Source organism: Gossypium hirsutum, chromosome A08 (assembly GCF_007990345.1).
Source record: "Gossypium hirsutum isolate 1008001.06 chromosome A08, Gossypium_hirsutum_v2.1, whole genome shotgun sequence".
NCBI classification, from domain to species: domain Eukaryota; kingdom Viridiplantae; phylum Streptophyta; class Magnoliopsida; order Malvales; family Malvaceae; genus Gossypium; species Gossypium hirsutum.
This window is the reverse complement of record NC_053431.1, coordinates 87,214,044-87,234,214: the sequence shown is the minus strand read 5'-3', so window position 1 is coordinate 87,234,214 and position 20,171 is coordinate 87,214,044. Positions and strand designations below refer to the sequence as shown.

Sequence of the window (20,171 nt, the reverse complement as noted above, 5' to 3'; positions counted from 1 at the left end):
TGTTGGAATGTCTGTGGGTTAGGGAGTTCACGGACTACGAGAAGGCTCAAGCATATGCTGGGACTTTATAATCCCCAAGTAGCCTTTTTCTATGGAGACTAAGTTAGACTTAAAACATATGAAATTGATATGAAGAAAAGACGATTTGTGCATGATATTGAGGAAGCAGCGAAATGTACTAAGGGATGACTCTGTTTTGGTTGGAAAGCTAAAGTTAATATAATTCTAAGAAGTTGTTCGAGGAACCATATAGATGTAGAGATTAGATGAGATGTTGTGGAGGATGACGGGGTTCCATTGGTGCCTAGATGTTCGATTTCGATTAATCTCTACATCTTCAAAAGTTGGGTTGGGATAGCATGTTACTTTGGTTAGTTTGTGAGGATATAAATAATTTTTTTTATTATTTTGAAAAGAAATGGGATGTTATTCGAGAAGAAAGTCGAATAGAATATTTTTAAAATGTGCTACACAAATGTTAATTGGACGATATGGGATGTGTAGGGTTATGGCTAACTTGGAAAATGGGAAAAATTGTGGAGAATATTATTAGAGAGCGACTAGATAGAGAGGTCACAAATGATGCTTGAAGATAGTTGTTCCTAACATTCTCATTGAAACATCTTCCCCATTCGTTCTTCGATCATTGCACATTATTGGTAGACATGGCGTGAAGAATGGAAATATACAAAGTAGACATATTTTATGTTGAGAACTGTTGGATTTTTGAAGACTCTTGTGAATTGGAGATTAGTCGCCTTTGGAAGGGAAGTGGTAGTAGTGTTCCACATAGATTGGCATTGCTGTACAAGGGCCCTAACACGTGGGCAGTTAAACTGAAATTAAAAAATGTGTGGACAAATGAGGGTATTGCGTAATCACTTTCTAGAACTAAACGAAGAGGATAGAGAGGAAGGTAATCTATCAAATCTTCTGGGAAAAAAAGTGGAATTGAACTTGGAAATGGACAAGGAAGAATCGTATTGAGAACAAAGAGCTCAAGCGAACTGTCTAAGACAGAGAGATAGGAATACTGGGTTTTCTTATCGTTTTGCATCGCAAAGAAAGAGAGTGAATACTATAAAAGGTTTACTAGGGGATATCGAGCAAAGAAGACTTAATAATTGTTACTAATAATTATTTTACAAAATCATTCACCTCACGGGGAGAAGGTAACACTAATCATATTTTAAGGGGGTAGGTGTAACACCCCTTACCCGTATTCCTTACCGGAACAGAATATGAGGTATTACTAAATTTTTAAAAATTTTCGACAGCATTCCTACTTATTTTTGCTTAAACCTCCTGCAAATTTAAAACACATTCCAATATACCAACCAAATTCATTTGTATAAACACACATATAGTTTAACTATTAATAAACACTACATTTAAAAGGGAACCATAACATATATTTACATGATGATCCCACATTACATAAAGTGTCTATACATGCCATAAAATTTCGGAACACTAGTAGTAAAATACCCCAAATGTGAAGGATAGTGTAGATGATTGTCTGACTTCGTTCCAATTTCCGAGTTGTTGGAAGTCACTATAACCAAGAGAAAAATAAAATCGAGTAAGCATATAGCTTAGTAAGTAAACACATGATAAATAAGTAATTACTCCCATAACTACACCAAAATATAAACTTATTCATGAATAACTTTATTGTTTAGGCAATTTCCAGCAAGCTGTTTTTCTACGTCATAGTCGCTAATTTATTTTTATCTGGAGCTACAGGGCTCCAAATTGAGTTCCGTAAATTTTCCCTGAAACTAGACTCATATACCATTTCACCATAAAAATTTCAGAATTTTTAACCCAGCCAATTAGTACAGTTTATTCATTAAACCTTCCCTTGTTTCACTGCCCAACGGTTCTGACCCTTCCTCACTAAAATTTACTTAACTCTCTGTACAAAATTTGAAAAATGGGTTTTCTTGTTTCTAATAAAAATAGACTCAATAAGGATTCCAGGGATATAAATTTCATACCATAATTATTTTTTTTTAAATTTTTGGTAATTTTCCAAAGTTAGAACAGGAGATCTCGAAATCAATCCAGCCCTGTTTTAGTAAAATTCAGATATCTCCAAAAATACAACTCTTTTGCTTATTTTTTTTTCATATGAAAACAGACACATCCAGCTTCAATTTCATGTATTATTCAGCTTCCCATTCATTTTCCACCATTTATGGTGATTTTTCAAAGTTACCCAACTGCTGTTGTTCAACACAGTTTATAATTAAATCGTTCCTTTTTCGTTTTTGATATTTTCTCCCATCTCATACATGGATCGATTTAGTGTCCAACTCAATATTTACCCCATAAAATTGTCCACCATATGGCAATATTCACCTTCCACACTTTTTCGTTGAACACTCGGAATGTTAACCGTTATTGGTGGATCTCGCACTTAGCACCACCACTGAATCGGGGAATCATCACTTAGCAACCCCTCGGGGGAATCAGCACATAGCAACCCCCTTTTCATTTCAAATATACAATGGATATCGCACTTAGCAACCCCTCGGGGGAATCAGCACATAGCAACCCCCTTTCACATTTCAAAGATATGGTGGATCACGCACATAGCACCACCCATAAATCGGGGAATCAGCACACAGCAACCCCTTTTATATACAACATACTACGGCTTATTCCGAGTGTTCAACCCATAACCCATATATTGCAACCCTTTATCACCTTTCCCGATTTAACAACATTTTTAGGATATTGCCAAACATTTATTTTAATTCCAAATAAATCTCAACATATATCAAATAATATCAAAATAATACATTAAGTCACGTGTTTACTTACCTCGGTGCAAAATATCGTAATTTTGCACTTTACTCCACTATCTTTTCTTTTCCTCGTTTGATATACTCTTCACGTCTTTCTTGATTATGGAGCTTGAAAGCTTAAAAACCCTAAATATGGCTTCCCCCTTGCTGATTTCGTTCACCATGAAGAAGATGAGCATATTTTGCCATCTTTTTCCCATTTAATTCTATTTAATAACCAAATGACTAAAATGCCCCCATTTAAAAAAATCTATTTCACCCATTTCTTATGTCTATTTTTGTCCATCAACTAACTAATGGTCTAATTACCACATAAAGACCTCCAATTTAAAATTTCATAACAATTAGACACCTCTAAGATGTAGAACTCAACTTTTGCACTATTTACAATTTAGTCCTTTTGACTAAATTGAGTGCCCAAACGTCGAAATTTTTGAACGAAATTTTTACGAAAATTTTCCGTGAAATTGTAGATCATAAAAATATAATAATAACCATATTTTCCTTCGTCGGATTTGTGGTCCCGAAACCACTATTCCGACTAGGCCCAGAATCGGGCTGTTACAACTCTCCCCCCTTAGGGATTTTCGTCCCCGAAAATCTTACCGGAAAAGAGGTTTGGGTACTGTTTCCTCATAATTTCCTCCGGTTCCCACGTAGCCTCTTCCATTCCATGTTTTTGCCACAACACTTTCACTAAGGCTACACTTTTATTTCTTAACTGTTTGACCTCCCGAGCCAAAATCTTTATGGGTTCTTCTTCATAAGTCATATCTGGTCGAACCTCAATCTCTGTAGGAGAAACTATATGTGAAGGATCCGAACGATAACGTCGCAACATCGACACATGAAATACATTATGTATCTTTTCCAACTCTGGCGGTAAAGCTAACCGATATGCTACAGGGCCAACTCTCTTGGTAACTTCATATGGTCCAATAAAACGTGGACTTAGTTTGCCTTTACGACCAAATCTCAGAATCTTCTTCCATGGGGATACTTTCAAGAACACTTTATCACCCACTTGAAACTCAATTTCTTTTCTCTTTAAATCCGCATACGACTTTTGCCGATCTGAGGCAGCTTTTAGGCAATCACGGATTATTTTCACCTTTTCTTCAGTTTCTTTCACCAGGTCGACTCCATGAATCCGATTCTCACCGAGTTCAGTCCAATATAAAGGGGTTCTACATTTACGCCCATATAATGCTTCATACGGTGCCATTTGTATACTTGACTGATAACTATTATTATAAGCAAATTCAACCAGTGGTAGATATTTCTCCCAACTGTCCTTCATTTCTAAAATACAACACCGGAGCATGTCTTCAAGAACTTGAATCACCCTTTCTGATTGTCCGTCAGTTTGCGGATGAAATGCAGTACTGAAATTCAATTTCGTACCCAAAGCTTCCTGTAACTTTATCCAAAACCTCGAAGTAAATCTCGGATCTCTATCCGATATAATAGATTTAGGCACCCCATGTAGTCTCACTATTTCAACAACATATAATTCAGCCAACCTGTCAAGTGAATAATCAATGCGTATCGGAATAAAATGGGCTGACTTTGTCAATCTATCCACAATTACCCAAATAGCATCTTTCTTCTTTGGAGTTAAAGGCAATCCTGTCACGAAATCCATCGTGATACTGTCCCACTTCCATTCTGGAATCGTTATCGGTTGAAGTAAACCCGATGGCACTTGATGCTCAGCCTTCACTTGTTGACAGATTAAACATTTTGTTACAAATTCCGAGATATCCTTTTTCATGCCCGGCCACCAATACAACTTCCTCAAATCATTGTACATTTTCACACTACCCGGATGGACTGATAAATCACCACTGTGTGCCTCACCTAAAATAGTCCGAATTAGCTCATCATTTCTCGGTACACATATTCTGTCCCTGAACATCAGGCAATCATCTGAACCAATTTGAAAATCTGAGTCAACACCTGCTTCACACTGAGCTCTCTTGGCTTGCAATTTACTGTCATTCTTTTGAGATTCCCGAATTTGCTGAAGAAATAACGGTCTAGCTCTCAATTCAACCAACATTGAGCCATCATCAGATAAAGTTAACATCGTACCCATAGCTCTCAAAGCAAATAAAGATTTTCTGCTCAAGGCATCAGCAACCACATTGGCTTTCCCGGGGTGATAATCAATCACTAGCTCATAGTCTTTGATTAGCTCGAGCCATCTTTGTTGCCGCAAATTCAAGTCTTTTTGACTCATCAAATATTTCAAACTCTTATGATCAGTGAAGATTCGGCACTTTTCACCATACAAATAATGACGCCAAATTTTTAAAGCAAAAACAATGGCAGCCAATTCTAAATCATGCGTCGGATAATTCTTCTCATGCGGTTTCAACTGTCTCGAAGCATAAGCTATTACTTTGCCCTCTTGCATTAACACACACCCAAGGCCATTCAACGATGCATCACTGTAAATTACAAACTCCTTCCCGGACTCAGGTTGCACCAACACTGGCGCCTCAGTCAATAATGCCTTCAACTTTTCAAAACTCTGTTGACATTTATCGGTCCATTCAAACTTGACATTCTTCTGCAGTAACTTAGTCATAGGAGAAGCAATCATCGAGAATCCCTTGACAAACCGTCTGTAATACCCAGCTAAGCCCAGGAAGCTTCTAACTTCAGTCACATTCTTTGGTGGCTCCCAATCAACAATTGCTGAAATTTTGCTTGGATCAACCCGAATACCTTCACTTGAAACTATATGTCCCAAGAATCCAACCTCACGAAGCCAAAACTCACTTTTGCTGAATTTAGCATACAATTTCTTTTCTCTCAGAGTCTGCAACACAGTTCTCAAATGTTCTGCATGTTCCGATTCATCCCGAGAATAGATTAAAATATCATCTATGAACACCACCACGAACTTGTCTAAGTACAGCCGAAAAATTCGGTTCATCAAGTCCATAAAAATAGCTGGAGCATTAGTCAACCCAAAAGGCATTACCAGAAATTCATAGTGTCCATACCTCGTTCTGAAGGCGGTTTTCGGCACATCAGACTCTTTAACTCTCAACTGATAGTAACCAGACCTCAGATCGATCTTAGAGAACACTGTTGCCCCTTTTAATTGATCAAACAAATCATCAATTCTCGGTAAAGGATACTTGTTCTTTATGGTCACCTTATTGAGCTGACGATAGTCAATACAAAGTCTCATAGAGCCGTCCTTCTTTTTCACAAATAACACAGGAGCACCCCAAGGAGAAAAACTCGGTCTCACAAATCCTTTATCTGTCAACTCTTGTAACTGAGCTTTTAATTCCTTCAACTCAGTCGGAGCCATTCGATACGGTGCAATAGAAATCGGTGCAGTACCAGGTAACAGATCAATAGAAAACTCAACTTCTCTAATCGGAGGTAACCCAGGCAATTCCTCTGGAAATACATCTGGAAATTCACAGACTACCGGCACTGATTCAAGCTTCGACCCAGTTATATCAGTATTCAACACATAAGCAAGATAAACTTCACATCCCTTTCTCAAGTATTTCTGAGCAGACATGTGCGAAATCACCATAAGCAACTTATTCGGCTCCTCTGTTTCAATCCGGAGAATTTCACCATTTTCACACTTTAATTCAAGAATTTTCTGTCTACAATTCACCTTGGCATCATGCAATATCAACAAATCCATCCCCAAAATAACATCGAACTCATCAAATGGTAACAACATCAAATTAGCCAGGAAACAGTAACCTTGAATTATCAGGGGGCAATTCTTGCAAATCTTATCAACTAAGACATACTTGCCTAATGGATTTGATACTTTAACTACATATTCAGTGTTTTCAACAGGAAATTTCTTACTAGATACCAATTTCATGCATACATATGAATGAGAAGATCCGGGATCAATCAAAGCAATAACATCTATATCATGAAGAGAAAATGTACCAGTAATCACATCGGGAGATGAGGCATCCTCTCGAGCACGTATGGCATAAGTCCTGGCAGGCGCTCTAATTTTTGATCCTCCAACTGCATCTTTCATCACACTTTTACCACTGACTTTGCTTCCCACATTTCTCGGCGGTCTCCCTCTACTAACAATATCACCCGATCCAGCTCTTGGCAAATTTTCTTCCTCTCTTCTCTCAGGGCAATCTCTTACATAATGCTCTTGGGAACCACACCTGAAACAAGCTCGTTTAAATCCCCAACACTCACCAATATGTCGCCTGCCACACTGTTGACATTCAGGCCGGGTGTTTCCTACATTGCCCACACTTGCTACAGAGGTAGCTCGAGTTGTAGCTCCAGAATACGACCTCCCTCGGTCTCTGCGTGAATACCCAACTGAACCAGTTGGTCGTGGATCCATCCCTTTAAACTTCTTCGAATGAGATTGAAATGTTCTGCCCATTGTCCTCTTCCTTACATCTCGAGATTCCATCTCTGCCATTCTCTTTTCTCTACTCAGTTCTTCAGCTTTACAGGCCCGATCAACTAACACCACAAATTCTTTTAACTCTAAAATCCCAACATGCAATCTGATGTCTTCATTTAGCCCCTCTTCAAATCTTTTACACATAATAGCCTCCGTAGACACACATTCCTGGGCATATTTACTAAGCCGAACAAACTCCCGTTCATATTCTGCTACGGACATTCGGCCCTGTTTCAACCCGAGAAACTCTTTGCGTTTTTGATCAATAAATCGTTGGCTTACATATTTCTTTCTAAATTCTTCCTGAAAGAAGTCCCAAGTAACTCTTTCTTTTGGAACCACCGATATCAATGTTTTCCACCAACGATATGCCGAATCCTTCAATAAAGACACAGCACATTTCAAACATTCTTCAGGGGTGCAAGATAATTCATCAAATACCCGAATAGTATTTTCAAGCCAAAACTCGGCTTTTTCCGGATCATCATCAACATTGGCCCTAAAATCTTCAGCCCCATGCTTTCGAATTCTATCAACAGGTGGCTTACTTGATCTCACCAATTCGGCACTCCGTGGAGCTACGGGGACCGGTTGAGGAATAGGAGGGGGTGGAGGAGGAGGAACATTCGGATTTACACGGACATATTTTATATACCAATCACTCATCATTCGGAGGAAGGCTTCCCGAGCCTCATCCTGTCCATGTGTCTCATGTCTACTCTCTTCCTGCGCGGTCCCTTGCGCGAGAGCCGGCGCGTTACTTTCAACATCATCTGCCACACTTCGATCAGGATCCATTTACTATATAAAACAAAATTTTAAATTGTCAGAAATCATCACACTATCACAATAATTTTATGGCATGTATAGACTGACTTCCACACGTATTTTATTGGTCCGAGAACCGACTAAACCGTAGCTCTGATACCACTAAAATGTAACACCCCTTACCCGTATTCCTTACCGGAACAGAATATGAGGTATTACTAAATTTTTAAAAATTTTCGACAGCATTCCTACTTATTTTTGCTTAAACCTCCTGCAAATTTAAAACACATTCCAATATACCAACCAAATTCATTTGTATAAACACACATATAGTTTAACTATTAATAAACACTACATTTAAAAGGGAACCATAACATATATTTACATGATGATCCCACATTACATAAAGTGTCTATACATGCCATAAAATTTCGGAACACTAGTAGTAAAATACCCCAAATGTGAAGGATAGTGTAGATGATTGTCTGACTTCGTTCCAATTTCCGAGTTGTTGGAAGTCACTATAACCAAGAGAAAAATAAAATCGAGTAAGCATATAGCTTAGTAAGTAAACACATGATAAATAAGTAATTACTCCCATAACTACACCAAAATATAAACTTATTCATGAATAACTTTATTGTTTAGGCAATTTCCAGCAAGCTGTTTTTCTGCGTCATAGTCGCTAATTTATTTTTATCTGGAGCTACAGGGCTCCAAATTGAGTTCCGTAAATTTTCCCTGAAACTAGACTCATATACCATTTCACCATAAAAATTTCAGAATTTTTAACCCAGCCAATTACTACAGTTTATTCATTAAACCTTCCCTTGTTTCACTGCCCAACGGTTCTGACCCTTCCTCACTAAAATTTACTTAACTCTCTGTACAAAATTTGAAAAATGGGTTTTCTTGTTTCTAATAAAAATAGACTCAATAAGGATTCCAGGGATATAAATTTCATACCATAATTATTTTTTTTAAATTTTTGGTAATTTTCCAAAGTTAGAACAGGGGATCTCGAAATCAATCCAGCCCTGTTTTAGTAAAATTCAGATATCTCCAAAAGTACAACTCTTTTGCTTATTTTTTTTTCATATGAAAACAGACACATCCAGCTTCAATTTCATGTATTATTCAGCTTCCCATTCATTTTCCACCATTTATGGTGATTTTTCAAAGTTACCCAACTGCTGTTGTTCAACACAGTTTATAATTAAATCGTTCCTTTTTCGTTTTTGATATTTTCTCCCATCTCATACATGGATCGATTTAGTGTCCAACTCAATATTTACCCCATAAAATTTTCCACCATATGGCAATATTCACCTTCCACACTTTTTCGTTGAACACTCGGAATGTTAACCGTTATTGGTGGATCTCGCACTTAGCACCACCACTGAATCGGGGAATCATCACTTAGCAACCCCTCGGGGGAATCAGCACATAGCAACCCCCTTTTCATTTCAAATATACAATGGATATCGCACTTAGCAACCCCTCGGGGGAATCAGCACATAGCAACCCCCTTTCACATTTCAAAGATATGGTGGATCACGCACATAGCACCACCCATAAATCGGGGAATCAGCACACAGCAACCCCTTTTATATACAACATACTACGGCTTATTCCGAGTGTTCAACCCATAACCCATATATTGCAACCCTTTATCACCTTTCCCGATTTAACAACATTTTTAGGATATTGCCAAACATTTATTTTAATTCCAAATAAATCTCAACATATATCAAATAATATCAAAATAATACATTAAGTCACGTGTTTACTTACCTTGGTGCAAAATATCGTAATTTTGCACTTTACTCCACTATCTTTTCTTTTCCTCGTTTGATATACTCTTCACGTCTTTCTTGATTATGGAGCTTGAAAGCTTAAAAACCCTAAATATGGCTTCCCCTTGCTGATTTCGTTCACCATGAAGAAGATGAGCATATTTTGCCATCTTTTTCCCATTTAATTCTATTTAATAACCAAATGACTAAAATGCCCCCATTTAAAAAAATCTATTTCACCCATTTCTTATGTCTATTTTTGTCCATAAACTAACTAATGGTCTAATTACCAAATAAAGACCTCCAATTTAAAATTTCATAACAATTAGACACCTCTAAGATGTAGAACTCAACTTTTGCACTATTTACAATTTAGTCCTTTTGACTAAATTGAGTGCCCAAACGTCGAAATTTTCGAACGAAATTTTTACGAAAATTTTCCGTGAAATTGTAGATCATAAAAATATAATAATAACCATATTTTCCTTCGTCGGATTTGTGGTCCCGAAACCACTATTCCGACTAGGCCCAGAATCGGGCTGTTACAGTAGGTGTGTGTATCATTGAAAAGATGAACGAGTGTTTAGATGCATCATATGAGAAGGAGGAAATACTTATTGCATTGAGATTTATGGCTTCTACGAAAGCTTTAGGATCGAATGGGTTACCAACATTTTTTTATCAACTTTTTTGGCATATTTTGGGGAACGATATGAGTTATTATCGTTTGGAGGTTTTGAATAAAGGCAAATCACTAGCTGGAATAAATAAAACAAATATTGTCATTATTCCAAAGACAAATAGTCCTATGTGTATGCAGAATTTTTGCTTCATAAGTCTTTGTTCTGTTCTTTATAAGATTATTTCAAAAACAGTAGTGAACAGATTTCAGAAAGTGCTAAATATGTGTGGATGAAGCGCAGAGTGTTTTTGTGTTTGGCAAATTGATGATGGATAATATTCTTCTTGCTTATGAAATCCTTAATATTTATAAATGGAAAAGATTGGGTAATGAAGGAAATTTCGCTCTCAAGTTGGATATGAGCAATACCTATGATCGAGTTGAGTGGATTTTTCTAGAAAAAATGATGTTGAAAATGGGTTTTTCGAGGCTATAGGTGGGATTTATAACTCACTGTGTTAGTATAGTATCTTTCAGGAAAATGGGGTTCTGGGCAAAAAAGTTTTTCTTGGAAGAGGTCTTAGATAAAGGAGACCCTCTCAACCTTTACTTATTTTTATTTGTAGTGAAGGTCTATCCTTCCTCATGCAAATAGCGATCCAGAAAGAGTGGTACGTGGTGCAAAACTGAGTAAAAAGGGTTCGTAAATCTTACACTTACTGTTTGTAGATGATTGTATCCTCTTTGGCAATGTTACAGTAAATGAGGCTTTAATTTTGAAACAGATTTTGGTGGAATATGAGAATGCATCGGGGCAATGTGTAAACTTTGATAAATTGATTATTTATTTAAGTTCGATTGTTGGTGAAAATGTTAAGGAAGATGTTGTCGGCTACCTGGGTGTTCGATCCTCTACTAATCCGAAAAGATATTTGGGTTTATCGAACATGGTGGATTAAAATAAAAGATGGGCCTTTCAAGTTCTGGAAGCCCGTATGAAAAGCTGTATCGGGAATTAGTGCATTCAACCATTGTCCCAGGACGTTAAAGTGATATTTATTAAAAGTGTCTTACAAGCCATTCCTACTTTTACTATATCATGTTTTTTGTTGCCATCATCGTTTTGTTTGGATTTAGAATGCATTATAAGTAGATTTTGGTGGCTAGAATGCATTATAAGTAAATTTTGGTGGCAAAAACCCAAAGGTAAGAGGGGTATCCATTAGTGTGAATGGTCCAAGCTTTGGAACCTTAAGGAAGATGAGGGTTTTGGGTTTAAAAATTTGGCTAAATTTAACAAATCGTTATTAGTGAAAAGGGTTATAACACCTCAATACCTGGCCTAAGAGTTTGGACTGAATTTTGGAGATCACATTGATCACCGAAGTGATCATGGGAAATTTTAATTTAAAAAACTAAAAAACTATTACCGTATTTAAGTTTTGTAAAAACTCTCAAATATAAAATCTCAGTAGTACAAAAATCTCAGTCAAAATAACCCTTACATGTATTTAATACGAAACTTCATACCACAATTTTCAATTTTCAAAGCAATACTTAGACCAATTATTTAAAATGCGTAACTTCGAGACCTCCGGCGTGCCGAACCCAGCATCAAAATTTAGAAATGTACCTGAAAGGGGAAACACTAAGGGGGTGAGAAACACAAACTCAATATGAGTTCGAGACAAGACTAACAACAAAATTACAGACCGAAATTCCAGATAGTAGTACAACGGTGAAACGTACTTACAAAGATATACAGAACCAGAAGGTATACATGAAGGCAACGTCCCAAACGAACGTACTCACGCAAAGCACTTATCATCACACATAGAATCAGAATGCTCTTACACACACAAACTCAATTTAAATTTCTTCACAGTTATCGGATATGGTTTCACTTCGCAAAGCATATTACGAACACGAACTATCAAATCGAAAGTTTAGCACCATGCTTATAATTAATCACATGACCCTAAGCTGTATCAGTCCTTAGTACTTATATAGAGGCCCCAACAACCATTGGATGGCGCAAGAAACAAAATGGATAAGTTACGCTATAGAACAAAAGTTTACGAAACAGGGCCACACAGTCGTGTGAAAGTGCCTAGGCCTTGTTGGGTCAACACGCCCAGGTGGAGAGGTACACAGTCGTGTGGCTAAGGTACACACCCGTGTGACCTAGGGACATAGTCGTCCGATTCGGTCATAAATCTCTGTCCATTTATGTTAAAATAAGGTACAGAATAGACACGACCGTGTGTCCAAAACACATGCACATGTGAAATCCTTAAATCCCCAAATTGGCCACACGACTGTGTGGCACCAAACCATCCAAATTCTAATCCCCAAATGCACACGCCTGTGTCTCCACGAGACACGATTGTGTAGAAGTCGACTAAAATCCCCAAATTAGCCACATGGCCGTGTGGCACTAGAATTTGCCCAGAAACCTTAAACCCAAAATGTATATGGCCGTGTGAACCTCCCGTGTGACCACCCGTGTGGTCATGAAACCTCACCAAAATTGGCTGCAAATCGTGTCATTCTTTCCCGAAACGCATTCCCAACATCAGTAAATATAAAACCCACCCTGAAATTACTTAAAAAAGATTCCTATTGGCTTTAATACCAAAAACCTACGCTTTAATTCTCGTAGTATTGAAGACATAACTAAACTCCATAGAATCCAATATCTAAACTAAACAATTCAGAAATGTACCCACAATTGCCAAATTTCACATCCATTTTAGAATTTCAATAATGTAAAAAAGAAAAAGTTTGAAACCCACACCTTAGCTCGTGATTATACACCCAAACACAGACTTGACAACAAGAAAATCATAGCTTTCTGAAAATCATAAAAAAAAAAACAGTTCTTTTATTTTTTTTCAAAAGGCATAAGAAATCCAAAAATGAAAGAAGAAAGAAGAAAGAAGAAAGAAAAACGATGGTGAGGGAAAGGAGAGAACATGAAAAAAATAATGAGGGAAAAGAAACAAAACAAAATAAAAATAAATAAATATTGAAATTTTCAACACAACAAAGCTAAATAAAAAAATAATTCCCACATAACACACTTAAAGACTCGAACCCAGGGCCCCAAGCTAAACTAACACACAACCAACCACTAAACCAACTGGCCCATTCTGTCACTAAAAAGAAAAAACGCATATAATTGATTGAGCTACGCATAGACCCCAAATGTAAATCTCAAAAACTTCTAACCCTAAAATTTGGGGTGTTACAACTCACCTCTCCTTAAAAAAATTTCATCCCCTAAATTTTCCACTAACAGAACACTTACTTAACCTTGGGTCTATCACTATGCTCCCACTGCGCACTCTAACCCAAGCAGTACCATACCAAACTTAAAACCTTAAATATACAATCAGAACACTTAGCCACTAAAGCAGTTACACATTTGTTCATCACACACACACAAACGTTATCCAACAAACAGTCGAATGAATCATTCACAGTAACAACACACAATGACAAAATAACCTACACCTATACCTGTCTCAATGTCGTTGAGGACGCTACCGAATCCGATGTTCTCTTGACCCATATTAAAAATACGCTTAAACCATTTTCCAACAATTGCCCAGATTGTGCTTCTTACAGTGCTCACAAAATTGTACGCTTACACCACTACCAATACTCTCCGTAATACCTTTATTGCCACTCAGATGTGTTCTCTCACGCTTAGGGGTGTTCAATTGGTTAACCGTCCGATTAATCTACTCAAAATAACATTAACCGAATTAATCAACCCTTCAAAATTTTTAACCGTTAACCGAACCAAAATTTTTTCAAAAAAATTAACCGAATAAATTTTTTTTTGATTAATTCAGTCGGTTAACCGAATTAACCAAAAATTATATATATATTTTTAATTTTTGGTTAAAATAAGTATAAAATTAGCTGAATTAATCGAATTAACCAAATTACCCGAATTACCTAAATTAACCGAATTATTTGTATAAAATTATATGTTTTTTATTTTTATTTTTATTTTTAGTTTTAGTTTTAGATTTTTATTTATTAAATTATTTGTAATTTTTATGATTGAGTTGAGTAATTGGGTTGGGTTGGGTACTTGAAATAATATATATTAAATTTGGTATTTGAGTTTATGTTGGATTGAATTTGAGTGAATAGTGGGCTATTTATATATTATAATTTTATTTATTAATTTTTTATGGTTTAACCAAAAAAATTCAATTAACCGACCGATTTCGAACTGAATTAACCGTTAACCGAAAAGTAAAAAAATTATTATCCGACTCCCGACCGAATTAATTCGATTAACCAACCGATTAATTGAATTCAATCGGTTAACTAAATTTTTTCGATTTTACTCGAATTTAGCACACCCCTACTCATGCTTAGCAGACTGAGGCTCCAACCTCGAAAGACTGCGATCTCTCTTCTTCCCACAATCTACACACGTACTTTGCACTAATTCTTCATGCCTATCTAACCTAGCCTTGAGTACTTGCTCTAGTACTTCTCTTACTAACCGAGTTAATGCCTTAGTATCGAGCTCCGAATTATCGCTACCCGAAGTTAGCAGAATCACATTGACTTCTGACTCTTGAACAAGCACATGTTTCGATGAAGCAAACGACTCCTCGAGAGTCTCACCAGATTGATCTTCGCGATCTCACTTATCACTAGAATCCATATCGATCTTATGACTAATTTTTAGAATATCTGATTTCCAGGAAACATACACATAAATACAGAAGTCTACATATTCTAATATAACATTTTCAAAATTTCCACCCGGACCAGCATCGAAGTCTTAGACATTTTATTATTGTAAAACATTTCCAAAACACAAATCATTTCAAATTATTGTGGTATAGTTTCTCAATTTTTTCTAAAATGAACACACGTGCACATGGTTACATAAAAACACAGGCCGAGTTTTTGCAAACCTGACTTTGATACAACTAAATGTAACACCCTAATACCCGACCTAGGAGTTTAGACCGAATTTCGAAGGTCACATTGATCACCGAAGTGATTGTGGCAAATTTTAGTTTAACAAACCAAAAAATATTACCGTATTTAAGTTCCGTAAAAACTCTTAGATATAAAATTCCGGTATTACAAAAACCTCAGTCTAAATAACACTTATATGTATTTAATAAGAAAGTTCATACCATAGTTTTCAAAACAGTACTTAGACCAATTATTTAAAATGCATAACTCCGAGACCTTCGGCGTGCCGAGTCTAACATCAAAATTCAAAAATGTACTTGAAAGGGAAAACACTAAGAAAGTGAGCTACACGGGCTCAGTGTGAGTTCGAGACAGTACTAACAAAAAAATTACAGATCGAAATTCCAGATAGCAGTACAACAGTGAAATGTACTTACAGAGATATATAAAACCAAAAGGTATACATGAAGCCAATGTCCCAAATGAACGTACTCAAGCAAAGTACTTATCATCACACACAGTGTTACAAAATGTCATTATATGAAAAAATAATCACAAATGATAAGTTAAACAAATAGAATGCAGACAAACAAACTTATACCGAATCACTTAATCAAATGCTTATGAATGCAGTCAAGTAGTGAAAACCCACCTATCCAGCTAAAACACTTCTCCATCCCACGATCACACCCCAACAGAGCTGTTTAAACTCATCCAACTAGACACACCATATAAGATCTCGAAAGGCCCATCCAACCCTACATACCATGTATGTAGATTAAGCCACTCAAATAAAAGTACGCAACATAGCTGACGTAGATACATTACAGTGTATTGCGGTAAACCGCTGTACAAATATGTTGCAGTTAAACTTCCAGATTATATCAGAATCAGTCTTCCTTCTCCTCACAACCAAACCCCAAATCATGATGCAAATGCAACAATACACACCAAACATGAACAGTCACACACACACAGAAGGTCATAAATAGTTAGAAAAATATAGAATTTCGTACGATTACAAAAGTACACTCTTTGGAATCAGACACACAGAATCGAGTACAGAATCAGAATGCTCTTACACATACAAACTTAATGTCAAATTTTTTCACAGTTATCGGACACGGTTTCACTTTGCAGAGCACATTACAAACACGAACTATCAAATTAAAAGTTTAGCACCACGCTTACAGATAATCACACGACCCTAAGTGGACTAAAATCCCCAAATCACCTACATGACCGTGTGGCAATAGAATTTGACCGAAAACCCTAAATTCCAAATGTACATGGCCATGTGAACCGTCTGTGTGGCCACCAGTGTGGTCACGAAACCACACCGAAATTGGTTGCAATGCCTTTCTTTCTCGAAACGCATTCCCAACATCAGTAGATCTAAAACCCACCCTGAAATTGCTTAAAAATCGATTCATATCTACTTTAATACCAAAAAACTATGATTTAATTCCCATAGTATTGAAGACATAACTAAACTCCATGGAGTCTAATATTAAAACTAAACAATTCAAAAATGCACCCACAATTATCGAATTTCACATATCTATTTCAAAATTTCAATAATGTAAAAGAAAAGTTCGAAACCCACACCTTAGTTCGTGATCATACACCCAGACATAGACTTAACAATAAGGAAACCGTGACTTTTTGAAAATTATAAACAAAATCGTTCTTTTATTTTTGTCAAAAGGCGCAAGAAATTCAAAAATTAAAGAAGAATAAATAAAAACGATGGTGAGGGAGAGAAGAGAACGTGAAAAAAATAATGAGGGAAAAAAACAAATAAAATAAAAATAAATAAATATTAAAAATTTCAACACAACAAAGCTAAATAGAAAATAATTCCCTCATAACACACCTGAGAACTCAAACCCGGGACCTTAGGCTAAACTGACACACAACCAACCACTAAACCAGCAGGCCCATTCTTTCACTAAAACGCAAAAACACACATAATTGGTTGAGCTACGCATAAACCTTAAATGCAAACCCCAAAAGTTTCTAACCTCAAAATCTAGGGTGTTATAAAGGTGACGTTTGTTAAAATACCCTAATTCACTTCTAACCCGATTGCTAAAAGGAAAATACTATCCAAATTCTAATTTTATGGATGTAAATTTAGATCCTTACCCTTTATATACCTGGAAAAGTATCTATGTACCAAGGGGTCTGTTGAAATCGGTATGAATTGACGTGTGGGTTCTGAAGAAGGCATCAGAATTTGGGATGACACATGGGTTCCGAGGTTGCATACAAGATATATTCAATCGGGGGAGGAAAGATAATTAGTTAGGCTGGTATCAAAATTGATAAACCATGATGAAAGAAGATGGGATGAAGCAAAGCTTACACTGTACTTGGATGAGGACATTGCAGAGAAAGTGCACTATATTCCCCTTGCTGATCATTCGTGGAAAGATATGATGGAGTAGGGCAAGAAGCCATCGGATGTGTTTATAGTCAAAAGTGGTTACAAGATTTTAATGCATGGTGATGGGGAGGCTACGGGGGATAGACATTACAAGGCTTTTTACAAAAAAACTCTGGCAGATCAATTTACTAGAGAAAACCAAAATCACAGCTTGGAAAAATTTCAAAAATTACATTTCTAGCTATTACAATTTGTATAACAGAAGATTGAGAAACTCTACCTTGTACCCAAAATGTGCAAGATAAAGGGAAACGCTAGAACATATCTTCAAGGATTGCCCCATCTATTGTAGAAATATGGCAAAAATTACAAATTGCATGGCCTGGTGATATTGTTTATACTTCGCCACAAGACTGGCTAAACTATAGCTTTTCTTCGTTTCTTAATCCTATCTATAGGATTGTGACTTTCACTATATGGTTCATTTGGTCAGTAAGAAATAAACTAACCCATGTGAAAAGGATTATTTTGCCACACGATATTATCTATAGAGTGGAATCTTACATTATAGAAGTGGATGAATCGTAGAGGAAATTACCTGCAAAATAAGTAGGGAGTGAGCGATGGAGGCCTCCTGAATTTCCTTTCCATAAGCTTAACTTTAGCACAGTGTTTGATGGGAGTGGTAAGCATTCTTGCACCGAAATAGTTGTCAAAAAATTGGGAAAGTAGAGTGGTGGCTTCGAATACAGTAATAAACAACAACATACCTACTAGTTTCGCTACGGAGGCTATTGCTTAATTACAAGCGGTGAATCTTGGTAGAGATCTAGGGTTTCAAGAGGTACTGATCGAGGGAGTAGCTCTATCGGTGATAAAGAAAATGCAAGCATGTGACAAAGTTAGTTCACTTATTGGGGCTTATATACATGACGACAAACACAAAGTAGCAGGTTTTATCAAATGTGATTTTTTCCATATTCAGAGAGATGAAAATGGAGTAGTAGATATTCTAGCTAAGGAAGGCTTAAAGCTAGGAGAAAGTACTTATCTGGTGGGTCAGATGCCTTTCTTTGCGAAAGATGCGGCTGAGAACGACCTTTGTAGGCTTTGCTTGGGGGTTACGAAGGGTTACAGTGATGTTCCTCTTTAACCTTCTTGACTGTCAAGCTTGCAAAGTTTTTTTAGGGACGAGACTAGACCGGAAATGTTTGAAATGAATGATTTTGATTTTGTTGTTTTCCAATGGAAAGCGCCATTGTTTGTCTCCATGGGCTGCTAGTTTTCCATGGATAGGGAAAATATCTGGCTTTGGAAATGATGATCATTTAATGCTCTGTTGAGTTGCTTGCCATATTAAGGATTGGGTTATTTGTTTTCCTTTTTTTTTGTTTGTCCTTTTGATTTTTCTGTTGGGCTATTTTGTATTTTTCTATTATTGGTTTCTTTTTGTTTTTCTTTTGGGCTATTTTTTAGAGACGATTTTATGAGTTGTTTCAGCCCATATTTTTTTTTTCAATAATAACCCAATTTCCTTTAAAAAAAACTAAAAGGGGTAGATTGGTATTTACAAACATCTACAATTTTTTTTAAAAATAACATAGAGCAAGGAGAAAAGCTTGCACAAATGGTTTATAGTAGTTTGACCCCAACTACTTACCTTCACTATTTTATATAATTTCCACCACTAAGGATTTCTCAATTCACTTTATTGAATTGAAACCTATTGAGGACAAGATATAATCTTTATATTTATCTTTTCAAAGGCTAAGATAGAACTCTCCCTCTAGTTTTTATGGCTCAACTAGTAACCCTCTAATTAATTAAAACTATACAAAGATGAAGTATACAAATATAACCTTTAGGAATGTATGTTTACAAAGCTTGGCTCACTAAAACAAGTAAAATGAGAGTAAGGAAAGAATTTACGATAAGTGCAAAGACTATAAATAAAAGAAAAGTGAGAAATAAAGAATTTGAAGCTTTTTTCTTGACTTTGATTCTTGAATATGTTTCTCTTTTGTTTTGAAGTGTTCTTAAGGCCTATTTATACCCAAGAATAAGTTTATGACCATTTATAATTATTATTGGGGATGAAAAATGGCAACTGGAAACATTAAATTAGCAAGTTTTTTCAGCCCTACACGTCAGGGGATTGATCCTCCAGTTCAAATAAAATAGTTGTTAGACTGTAGGGATCGGTTCAAGGGGATCTATTCCCTAAAATTATTTTTAGCTATTGCCTTGGTGGGGATCAATCCCTTCCAAAATGCCTAAAATAAGTCGGAATTAGTTTAAAAACATATTCAAAGGCATTTGTTTAACTCAAGAGCATAATATATGGGTAAAATCAATTTAAACAAGTGTTCTTGAATTTGTTTTGGACTTGAAA

General features: G+C 36.3%; 1 long non-coding RNA gene across 7 annotated transcripts; it reads right to left on the bottom strand.

Annotated features, from left to right (window-relative positions):
* Positions 1-11,868: 11,868 nt before the first annotated feature.
* On the bottom strand, positions 11,869-19,771 carry LOC107922587 (uncharacterized). 7 transcript variants are annotated; one of them, XR_005899526.1, is made up of 4 exons: positions 17,759-19,243; positions 17,539-17,610; positions 16,043-16,148; positions 11,869-12,067 (listed from the first exon to the last, which is right to left on the bottom strand). It is a non-coding gene; the product is annotated as an uncharacterized lncRNA (long non-coding RNA). The 7 variants fall into 7 exon arrangements; XR_005899525.1 differs by lacking the exon at positions 16,043-16,148 and having other exon boundaries at positions 17,759-19,239; XR_005899523.1 differs by lacking the exon at positions 11,869-12,067 and having other exon boundaries at positions 15,684-16,148; positions 17,759-19,239.
* Between the last annotated feature and the right edge of the window lie 400 nt (positions 19,772-20,171).